This window comes from Sander vitreus, chromosome 6 (genome assembly GCF_031162955.1).
Source record: "Sander vitreus isolate 19-12246 chromosome 6, sanVit1, whole genome shotgun sequence".
Lineage (NCBI taxonomy): Eukaryota > Metazoa > Chordata > Actinopteri > Perciformes > Percidae > Sander > Sander vitreus.
In genome coordinates this window covers 9,364,304-9,376,328 of record NC_135860.1, presented here as the reverse complement: position 1 = coordinate 9,376,328, position 12,025 = coordinate 9,364,304, and positions in this window count along the sequence as shown.

Below are 12,025 nucleotides of genomic sequence, written 5' to 3'. Positions count from 1 at the left end.
ATAATACTGTTGCCAATGCTTGCTCATTAGCTCACTTTAATCAAAATTACCCATTATTAATTGTATTAGCTGCAGCTGTGAAATACCTCTGTTAAAATGCTCCCTTGAGAGACACATGGAACTATTGTTACAGCTACACCCGTTTCTACAGTTTATTCTCATTCGGTGAGTCATCTTGATGTGATGCTGCCTTAGATTGGTCCCAGGTCATCAGGTATCTATACCTATATTTATTAACCAAATCAAATGCCCATGTTCCTCTGCCTTTTTACAGCAGACATTTTGACTCATCATGGTATAAAAAGCAATGGTGTTTCTGATAACATTTAGGATGTCTCTGTTACATTCAGATGTCCCAGTAAGCCATGTCAGTGTGACAGCGAGCCAGCATGCATAACACCATGACCCTGAAATTGAAGCGGCTAAATGAAATTCATCCATCACTAATTTAATTAATTACACCTGTGCTTTTCCTACTGTGACATGTCAAAATGTCTTTCGTGATAAAGACCTATGAGGGCTGTCATTTTCCATGTCTTCTTCACACATTTCTGCTCTCACGAGACCGTCCAGCTAATACAGGCATATCGTTTTTAGCTAATTAGACTTCTCAGGAAAGTGTGTGCTGATCAGTTTGCCTGAGTGCCATGGTGGAGCAGGGATTAGCTCAGATGCCTCATTGAAAAAAAGATCCCAGGTTTGCTAATATGGCAAACTCTTCTGTTGATCCTCCTGCCGTCAGACCTTGCCAAGTCCCTGTCCTGACAATTGAAGTTGGTTGAGTCAAGTACCATATTTCAGGTGAGGCAAGCACACTCAAATTTCCTTCACAAAATGTATCCTATTCTAGTTCCTCAGTTCTGTCTCTCTTCATTATCCTCTACAGTATGTGGCCATGTATGCGCATGTAGTAAGTACTAACAAACTGCATGTGTGGTTTCTCCAGCCTATAGTGTGTGAAATAGACTCAAGACCTGGTGCCCAGTAGCAGATCACAGTGACCCAGGTTTGATTGATCACTGTGGTGGCAGCAGCTTCATAAACAGGGCCCATCCATCAGCCTCTCCTGGGAGCCACTGGAGGGGAAGAGGGGAGAGCGGGAGCCAGGCAGAAATGTCACCAGGCACAGTGAGAAGTGGAGGGGCTGGAGGAGAGAGACCAGAAGCCTTGGCCCAAACACTGCTGACCAGAGCAAAGGTGAGCCAACAACTCAGGATGGGCCAAAACTGGGAAAGAGTGATGGTGGGTGTCCACCTGGACTGATTGCTTTCATTTAAAGTCCAGTACAGAGTTAACTGCAGTTTCCTAATTGCAGTAGAAATGTTGATGGTTTTATTTCAGTTAGCCTAATAGCTGGTTTGATTTGCATTGAGAGATGATTTTATGGAAAGTACCCCATGCCAATCTCTAGGTATGGTGAAGGGTATGTGATGATGTGGGGCTATTTTAATTCCAAAGGCCAAGGGAACTTTATCAGGATGCATAGTATCCTGGTTCCATGAAATAACTGGCCTTTAAAAATAAAAATCTGCCTGCCTCTATGGGAATTTAACATAGGGGTGTACTCACTTTTGTTGCCAGCGGTTTAGACATTAATGGCTGTGTGTTGAGTTATTTTGAGGGGACAGCACATTTACACTGTTATACAAGCTGTACACTTAATACTTTACATTGTAGCAAAGTGTAATTTCTTCAGTGTTGTCCCATTAAAAGATAGAATGAAATATTTACTAAAATGTGAGGGGTGTACTCACTTTTGTGAGATACTGTATGTATAAGGCTATACATGTAGTAAACATAAAGGGGCTGCACAATTAATCGCAACTTTATCGGAATCGCAGTATGGACTAGTGCAAAATCCAAATCGCAGGAGAGGTAAAATATTTAAGTATTGTGGCACTGCAGAGACGTCCCAGCCTACAAATTGTATCCTACAGGAAGAAAACAAACCCATTTTTTTCCTAAAGAAAAAAGAAAATCTTTGTTTGGTACAGATCCCCGTAAAAATTATACTATAATATTTTTTCTTTTTTTTCCTTTTAATATTTTTCAATGAAAATGAGAACAATGATACAAAAATTATCATTCTCTCCAATATCGTGAATCATTTCGCAATCACAATATCAGTCAAAATAATTACAATTACATATTGCCCATGTATTGTGCAGCCCTAAAACATATGCAGTATATGCTTGTGGATTTTACTGAGCACCACACAAGCATGCACAAGGCCCAGCAAGGTCCTTCAGAGGCATTTCAGTGTTGACCATTCATGTCAGAATTGAGTTGTACCCAGTAAAAGAGTGATTGACTTCCTTGGCCAAATCTCCTTCCCTCCTTCCTTACGCCTTCCTCCCACTCTCCCTGCCCTCTGCTACTGCGTCAAACCGCCGAGAGAGCGTGTGTGGATCGGGACCCTCAGGCCCAGTGTCTATAAGCGGAGGGCGTTGAGGAGAGCCCAGGGGTCAAAACACTGTGTGCGCAGTTCCGGGACCCCTATCTGACTGTGCAACACAGGCACAGACAAGCCACTGTTCCTCCTCAAACTCGCCTTTCAGTGGCAGGGCTCAGGGGTGGGCAGTGGGCGACCTTCTGATTTTAAAGATATAGACCGGCAGTTCTCTATTGTCAAAAGCCTCATAATTCATTTGACGACTCGCACAGGCCACCCTGTCCCCCACAACCCCATCTCTAAAGTAATGACCCTAACGGACTTTGCTAACGGATAGTCCTTTTTGGAATGGGGGGAGTTAGAAGGGGAGTGTTATGTGGTCACACAGCTGCAGGGTATGACATTGACCCCAATATATAGCAACTGTTTGAGAGTAAAAGTGTAGCCTGGTTAAGAAGGGGTAAAACACAATGGATCTTTGTTCTACAAGTTTGGTTATCACACATATTATGGGGGAAAAAACCTACTCCTTTAAAAAAGGGGAACATCTTGTGATCCGTTTCTTTGATGCCAATGACTATTTAATGCTGTACTATATTTTACATTTGAGATAAACTTGCCTTGTTCCAGGCTTTGCGAAGGTAAATCTTGAAATGAAGGTGTAGGAGTTTTCTAATTTGACACAGATATTTTGTTTTAATTTATATGGGGAATTTATCCATTTTATTTAGTTCACTCAAATTACAAAACTATATTTTCTCACTTACCACAAGTATTTTTGGCCTACTCAGATTTGTTTTTATTAGCCCAGGTTTTATCCCTGAGATTCTAGCCGCCATCCCAATACAGTAGAGGTGAACAAAATTCCCTTTGTGTTGCTTGGAGTATTGAAAAATATCATTACAAAGTGTTTACAGAGACAATGTGCAAGTTACTCTAGATAACTCTACAGACCTCATTGTGAACAGTTTTCAGAATTACTTTCTACCGATGAAGTATCCCTATAAAAACTGTTAACAGTATGTTCTGCGCATTATCCAGAGTGACTAGTAGCTGTTTTAAATTGTACAAACAATGCCTCAATGGACCTTTATCACAGCAGACATTTTGACTTGTTATAGTAGGAAAAGCACCGCTGAAATTGATAACCTTAATGATGGCTCAATTCCATCAAGTGTCCCAGTAAGCTATTTCAGTGAGTCAGCATGCACAACACCAGGGCCTCTCCTAAGTGGAATGCAGCCATCATTAATGGTCTTGAATACACTTGTGCTTTTCCTACTATGACATGACAACATGTCTGCCATGAAAAAGGTCTATTGTACTGGTGTGGTGACAGAAATCTCAGAGACAAATAACATTTTGGGCAAACAAATGTGGGTTATTTTGTGGTCACATTTTCTTTATTATTAGATACAAAATAATAATTCGCCACAAACACTATCACCTCCCCACATGGTTTTAACCTGGCACTTGATCCAGCAAAGAGCTGCACATCCGCCCTCCTCATTCAACACCACAGTTCTGCCCTGCTCCAAAGCCAGCATACAGAGCCAAGGTTAAGGATGGTTAAGGACAATACTAATCGATCCCCCCAATTACGGAGAGCTGGGGAGAGAGAGGGAGGTGGGGAGAAGAGAGAGGTACCCTGGGGTTTGAGTGTTGGGAGGGTGTCTTCAGAATGCGAGGGGTGAGGGATGAGAGGTAGTCTTTATCTTCGGATCCCTCTCTCCTTTAACTTGAAGATGGGTGTCATGGGGCTTTTGAAGTTGTGGATAGAGAGGAGGGACAGAAGAGGGGGGGTTCGACTGGCGTGCAGGCAGGGTCTCTCTCCATGCCAGGGGGAAGACGTCTGAAGACAAATCTTTACACCCTTGACAGTGCCCCTGACGTGTGTGCGTTTCTGTGTACTTGTGTGCGAGTATTTGGATATGCGTGTGTATCTTAGCATGTTTGTGTGTGTGCGCATGTGTGCCTGAGTTGAATGTCTGGCTCATGCAGTGAGGTGGGGATCACAGAGCCCCCTTTTTAAATTGCCGCTAATGAGCCCTGGCTGGTGAGAGGTACTCGAATTGATTAAATTTGCATGGGAGCCTAAATCATGACGGGGGCCTCATACTTGTGCCCCCTACCTCTAGGCGCACACACACACACACACACACACACACACACACACACACACAGCACCCCTGGTCCCCCCACCTCCACATCAGACCTACAGGGGGTATCTCTCTGCAGGAGAGAGGGACAGGATAGACCAGGGGGAGGGTGTGTGCATGTGTGCATGTGTGTGTGTGTGTGTGTGTGTGTGTGTGTGTGTGTGTGTGTGTGTGTGTGTGTGTGTGTGTGTGTTGAACAGGGCGTGGAGGGCAACCCATCTGCCCCGGTATTACTGTCAGTCCATCATTCAGGGGAATGCCATGCGCGTGCCTCAGGGACGTGTTCATTACGCTTTAACTACCGGATCTGTCCTTGTCTCGCAGCCTCCCTGTGTCATTGTCTGCCTGAGATTGTGTGTGTGTGTGTGTGTGTGTGTGTGTGTGTGTGTGTGTATTAATGTGTCTGCTTGCATCACAATTGAAAGTACCCTGTTCTTGTGTACAGGAGGGAGTGTTTGTTTTAAAACTGAGCAAGATTAGATTAAGATTCCCTCTTCTGTCAAGTTCCTTTTTCACTTCATTATAATATTCTCAGTCTCTTAATTTCTACTTCTGTCTTTCACACAAACACATGCTGCTCCTGCCATCCATTTATTTCCGCTTAAATGTGTTGCTTCTCTAATGGTTACCTCTCTAATGGCAACTACGTGGCAATGCGTGATGATAGCTACTTTTTGTGTACACATGCGCTTCATATCTGCTCAACAGTGAGGTGTATGTGTGTGTGTGTGTGTGTGTGTGTGTGTGGGGGGGGGGGTGTTAGTGTGCAGTATGATAATGATTCTCTTGGCGGTTAGTCTCTGTAGTTGTCAGAGAGACCGTGTGTGTGTGTGTGTGTGTGTGCGTGCGTGCCTGTGCGTGCCTGTGCGTGTGAGTGCGTGTGCTGGTGGGGGACAGTGCTTGTGCGTGGTTAGCCTGGGTGATTGCAATAATCAGATAGGGGTGTTAATCAGAGTTTGTTCGTCAGTGGCCTGATGAGGGGCGATGAGGGCCACTGATTGTAATGCGATGCTTCAATCGGTCTCTCTGACAACTACAGAGACTAACCGCCAAGAGAATCATTATCATACTGCACACTAACACCCCCCCACCCCCCAACACACACACACACACACTTGTTTGTGTAAACAAACAAGCAAAACACAACACCTCTATATGCATCGAAGTATGTCACTGAGAAGATGCAGACTCAATTATTATTAGAACATATGTATTATGCAGGATGTTTTCATTCCAGTGGACACAATGAAGCACTGTCACACGATGGATTATATATCACTATTTAGGTGTCAGTGTCACCCCTATTGAATAACAAGAGCAGGGGGAGGGGTGTGTTGGGGTTAGAGGGGGGGGGGATGTAGTTGAGGGGGTGGGGAGGTAAATGTGACCCCGTAGTTTATAGTCCTGTCTTGTCACTGACAGGCTTGCATCAGATCTTTTTTTCTTTTTTTTCCTCTTTCTTTTTTTTTTGTGCAAAGAGGGGATGGCGGGGAGGGGGGCAATTGCTGACGCTATTACGGCTGCCTCATCAGCCAAGTCCCTACAAGGGCTGATACAAATTAATTAACCTAATTAGGGGCTGCGATTGCGGATGTGATTATAGGGGCTGGAAGGGGAGGGATGGAGGGATGAGGCAGAGAGGGATGGCTCATGGAGGTGGGGGTGCGCTGGCAGCCAGGGCCCCGGCAATGATGAGCCGGGAGGTGTGGGAGCACAGCCAAGATGCTCTGCATGGCTAATGAGCGAAGCTACCTAGCTTCAGCCTCCCCTCCCCTGTCTCTTTTCGATTCTCCACCTTCTATTTACGTTCTCCTTCTGGTTTTTATATTTCACCTCTGTTATGCTTCAATTTCCTTAAGTGTAATTTTATATTACTGTATCCTTTACTCTCCCACAACCTCGGATGTACGTATTTCCTATGAATTACATATGTTTTTATCATTATTTCCCTCCCGTTTTGTTCTTGTGCTTTTGGTTTGGTGACTGACTCAGGCTACAAAAAGAAAAACATGCACCTGTTGCAGTGCACAGTTAAACTGAATGCATTCTGTTATCTTTTCCAAGTAGAGGGTCAAAGCCATCTGATCCAACTACTGCACCTTCATAGGTTTACCACTGATATTCAAGACCTACTGATCTAAAAGCTAATTTAAAAAAAAAAAAGTCAAGTAGTAGTAGTCTTCTACAAAGCCTGTAGTCTGCCTTTTGTTGATGTTCTGTAGTATCACGCTGCATAGGGTGCAGTGCAGTACTGCCTATTGTTCACTTTAACTGTACTCCACACAAGGAACAGAAATACCCTCTGGGAACACACATAGTGTCACACACACATACAAGCTCCCACAAATTTCTCATCCTTTCGTATGCACAACCAATCACGGCTCAACACACAGATGCACACTCAAACTCTCTCGCTCTACCTCCCTCTCTTACACAGCCACACTCCAGAGGAGCAATATTTAAATCTCCTTCTATTTGTATTGGAAACAGAACAAAGATATTCTTCAGACCGAAGCAAAATGTGTTTTCTTGCCGGCATCAGCAATTCTAATGTTTCTAATGAGTTGGAGGAGAAGACGAGCGACTGGAAGGGTTAGGTATCAGTAAATTTAAAAAAAAGAATCAAAAGAAAAGAAACACCAGCTAAATTCCTCACAAGTGCACTTTGGGGGTTTCTACCTTTCTGAAAGTGCAGGAATTGTGCCAGTATTGTCCAGTGATTGCAATGTCACCTTTGAATATTGTCGCTGTATCTCTGCCACACTAAACATGCAGTGGATTGTGGCATTTGATTTCCAAGATTGTGCCTTTTAGTTGCCTCTCTCTCTCTCTCTACCTCTCCTTTCTCTTCTTCTTGCTCACCCTCCCTCTCACGTCCTGTTTCTGCCTCAGTATCAGTTGCAGGGATGTGATTAGGAAGCCACTAGCAGACTGTGATAGGGAGGTGTTCATATCACCGTTCTAATCTGGAGCCCCAGGAAAAAAAAAGACTGCTTCTGTTTTCATCTCCCAAGGATTCTCAATTGTAAATGGCTGCAAGGCTCCTCTTCATATATGGAAAAATGCAAGACAGCCTTTTTATCTAGCATAAAGATTAAAAATAAAGAAATATTAGCAATGGATGAAATGAATGTGAAATGGGACGCTCACAGGGAAGAAAATATACAGTGAATTATCATCCGACTCTGCAGTTCCACACAGCTCTATAAAGCATCTTTCAGCTCAATGTTTTGGTTTTACAGCTGCAAAAGAGCATAGTTTTGGTTCACTCTCATCAGAATGAGTCTCTACGTTACCTGCACAGCACCATGGGGCAGATAAAGTTAGCGGCTAGCTGGTGAACATAGTCAGTGCAACATTTAGCTGGTAAAGAGCCAAATATTTGCCTTCTGCCTGGCTGTCCCTCACAGCGGGTGATCCCATCGTGTTCCTTACATGGATTGGCCGCTTCACCATCTAGCACAACACAGTCTGGCCAGTTTCTGGATAGTTTACCATTTCATATTTTGCAAAATGTTTTCCTTCTATTCCATGTAGTACATTAGTGATACAACCGATAACAATTTCAAAACTTTTCCCTGTTCTAAACACATGGGTTACATCTTTCCAGGGACAAATCATCTGGCACACAGGAAGTGAAATGTTCCAGCAACAGTAAAAAAGTCTTGGTTTGGTAATTAGCAGAAGAAGAATTAGCATGAATCACTACAGCCACATGACTGAACATAAGAAATTCCCCTTTCACACACTGTTATGTTGTTTTGTTCTGTCTTAATGAGGTGTTACGAATGTGGATTTAGTTCAACTCTTTGTACTTACTGTATGTTTTATTAGATCATTTATATTCCTGAAATTCATGAGCAGCATTTGTATTCCATATGTATCAAACAGGGAGAGAGGCGTCACGAAATGGGTGATGCTCAGGTTGAGGAAGTGTGTGTGTGTGTGTGTGTGTGTGTGTGTGTGTGTATCTGTGTGTTGAGGGAGAGGGGCCCGAGCGATTACTCAGGCCTTTGAGAAGTCCCTGTCTCTTGGCTCCAGTACTCTCGCCTTGCTGATAAGCATGAGCCCTGTCAGAAGGAAGGTAAATACGGCACTTAAGGATTCCTCTCTCATTTTGTAGTCACACTTACGCTTTAATTAAAGCCAGAGAGAGAGAGAGAGAGAGAGTGCGAGAGAGAGATAGCCCTGCAATGAGCCGATGCTATCAGGGGGCCAGGCAGGTAGAACCACTAGAAGATGTGGGGCTGATATTTGGTCTCCGACCAGTGTGTGCATGTGTGTGAAAGAGAGAAAATATGTGCAATTTAAGAATGTGTGTATATGCACATGCATGTCTGGTTAAATGTTTGTTTGTGTGTGTGTGTGTGTGTGTGTGTGTGTATGTGTGAGCCGCTTTACGTTGCTCTTCCAGCTAAACAGCTGTAGCGGGGCTGCTATCAGATATTTATAAGCGGCTCATGAATATGGATTGGCGGCGTGATGGGACTGATGTTTGTCCTCTAAGAGGGGATGAAAGGAGAATGTGCTCCCTTCCCTGAGAGACCCAGTCAGGGCTGCTCATAGAGCAGGGGATGGGAGCTCTGGATTGGGAGTAAAATGAGGATTGGGTTGGGTGCCGGTGGTTCAGGACAGATGGTAAAATTTAATGAAATGTGATTTGGATACTCAAGGCAAAGCATTTCCCTTATGGATTACTAAATTAAAAACTTGTGGTGAAGTATTAACACTCTCATCAGTATGACTGTGGGTTCTTGCTACCGCCCTCCCATATTCTCCATTGAAGACTTTCACTGCTTTTTGAATTTTGAGATATTTGCATTCTTAATAATAAAATAAGATTGTCCCACTATTAAAAAAAAAAAACCCAGACATTTGACAATGTCAGTACTAATTACTTCATATTTTTTTATTTAATAATTTAAGCTTGGCTTGTGTGGGTATGCTGTACTAGAGAATACGAATCCAAGATGTACAGTTTCTACATTTACATGCACATCTTAAGTCAATTTATGTAAGGTTAGGTAATGAGGATGAAACATGTGCCTTCCCTAATTTCTGACCACAATCATGTTCTGCCAGCCAAATTGAAATTAAGTATGTTTTCGCAGCCCTCCAAGAAAAAAAAAAGTAAATTTTTCTTTGTCATTGTCACAGTGAATAATGCATGTCCCAGTGACTGATTCCTAGCAGCAAACATTTGGTCAGGGACATGTATAACTGACCTAAGTGTCCACAGTAGGGGTCACCACATTGAGAGACGGAGAGAGGATCAGAGGATGGCAAGCACGGGGGCAAGCAGCAGCGCTGCACTACAATGTACCTTTCAATGCTAATTACTGAGTCATCTATCAGAGCTAATACATGGGCGCTAAGCAACCTGTACATGCATTAGACCTCCCCAATTACCATAATGGGTTGGTTTTTAATATGGCTAATAGGCTGGCACGACCTTGCCCATTCACTCAGCAGGTACATGTACCCAGCCGATGTGAAATGGACATATTTAGAGGCTCAATGACCATTAGGGACTTTTAGCTGTTATGGGTCCATAGTTATGCATTTGAATAGGGAAGGCTAGATGGATGGACAGATGACAAACAGGAACATTTGTGGGCAAAATACATTAAAATTGGAGGAAAAAAGCTGAAATGGTGATGTATGCAGAGGAGAATGGATATAATTGTTGGTGTTGCTCTTTGGAGTACAAAACGCAAAATAGCTATTTTATGGGGCAGCATTTTCACCAAGCAGCCTTCTTCATATCTGAATGTGCTGGTGTAGGAGTGCCCTGTGGGCACCGCTGGGAAGTACGTCAGTGTGGGTGCAATGTGGTACCGGGAGGGCGGATGGGTAGAGAGGGAGAGAAGGGGCAGAATCTGAAAAATGTGCCTCCGCAAAACCCCGGGGGGTTAACATTTTGGTTTTCTCTGAGCCTTTGTGGTAGTGGACAAATGATCCCAGGAGTCAGACAATAATGTTTTTATGGGACTCTAAATGTTGAGCTCAACAAGGTCATTGTGGGAGTGTAATGGCCAACACGTGGCCAGGCTTGAACTCCAGCAGCCTCGCAGTTGGTCTGGGGGCCAGAGGGGAAGAGAGGAGGGGAAGCAGGGACGAGAAAAAGGGGGAGGAGAGCAGGGGCTCACTCCTCTGAGTTTCACCAACAAGCTCACACTTTGTTCTTATGAGAGACAAGAGCCACTCAGAACATAAAGTACCTAGATGGCCAGACTATGCCTGGCCAGGCCAGACTGGGTCTTGTAAACTGGCCCAGAGAGATAATGTTTCCCTGTGGCTAATCTGTGCCTGGATGCCAACGCCCTGGCATCTAGTGAACAATAACCCTTTCCTGCTTCAAACAAAAATCCTTTTCTTGGTCTTTCTTGGGACAATTCAGACTTTTTACTGTCTGTCGCTCCCCTTTGTGTGTGAGTGTGTGGGTCAGAGCTGAGTGATTTATCTGTTTGTTATCAGGATAAAGGACTTCACTGTAGTCTGGCTGTCTACTTCACTGTCACTGTTTGGGAGCTGTGTGTACCTTGATTGGAACTAAGGTGGAGATACATATTAGTGTCAAACAGAACTTGAAGCTACTCATGTAAATGCTAACAAAGTTAGTGTTGTAAATCTACGTTTACATTTTTGTGTGCTTTTATCCGCTGTTTATCACATTTTAAATCATGTATATATTAGGTTTTTTACAACTATGTGTGCTTTCACTAATGTGTTTGATCATGTCCTATGGGTCAGTGTAATTTCACACATAAAGCTCCTCTAAATAAAGTTAATTCATATTTATATTCATGTTTATTTGGTTTAGCGAATAGTATAGCCAGTGTGCGAGGACAATCCCACACAGACAGATAAATACTGCAACTCTGAGAAAGACTGCCGGTAGATGTCTTATGTGTATCTGTGGAAATGTGTGTGTGCTATCATTTACATCTGATGTTGACAGTGTACTGTAAAGAAAATCAAGAGCAAACTGAGAGCAGAAGATTTACTCTTTCTTCTGAAAAATGTGTTTGCAGCACACATACAGTCAATTCCCCGTGTGTCTTTTGTCAATTGAATATCAGTCACATCATGAAAATGTTATGTGACAATAAATTCTAAGACGTAAGCAACCTTTGAGCATCGACTTCTTAGAGTGGCTGAACAGATGTTTAATAGGAGGCAGCCTCATTTTGTCTCTCCTTTGTCTCATAATCCTGATAGTCACATTGTTAAATAGATGGACCTATGGTGTGTGTGAGTCCCTCCGAGGCCCCAGCTTCATAGTCCCCTGAGTGAAACTGTATGTCTGCTGTTAAAAAGGGCTGGAGCACCAGACAGCTAATCAATAGATCAATCATAACATTTCCACTTCATATCAATTACCCCGTGATTTCCTATCCATCTTTGTTCCTTTGTTACAATAGATTGTGCTTCATCATCTAAGAATAATTTGCTTAATTTGATGCATTATTAA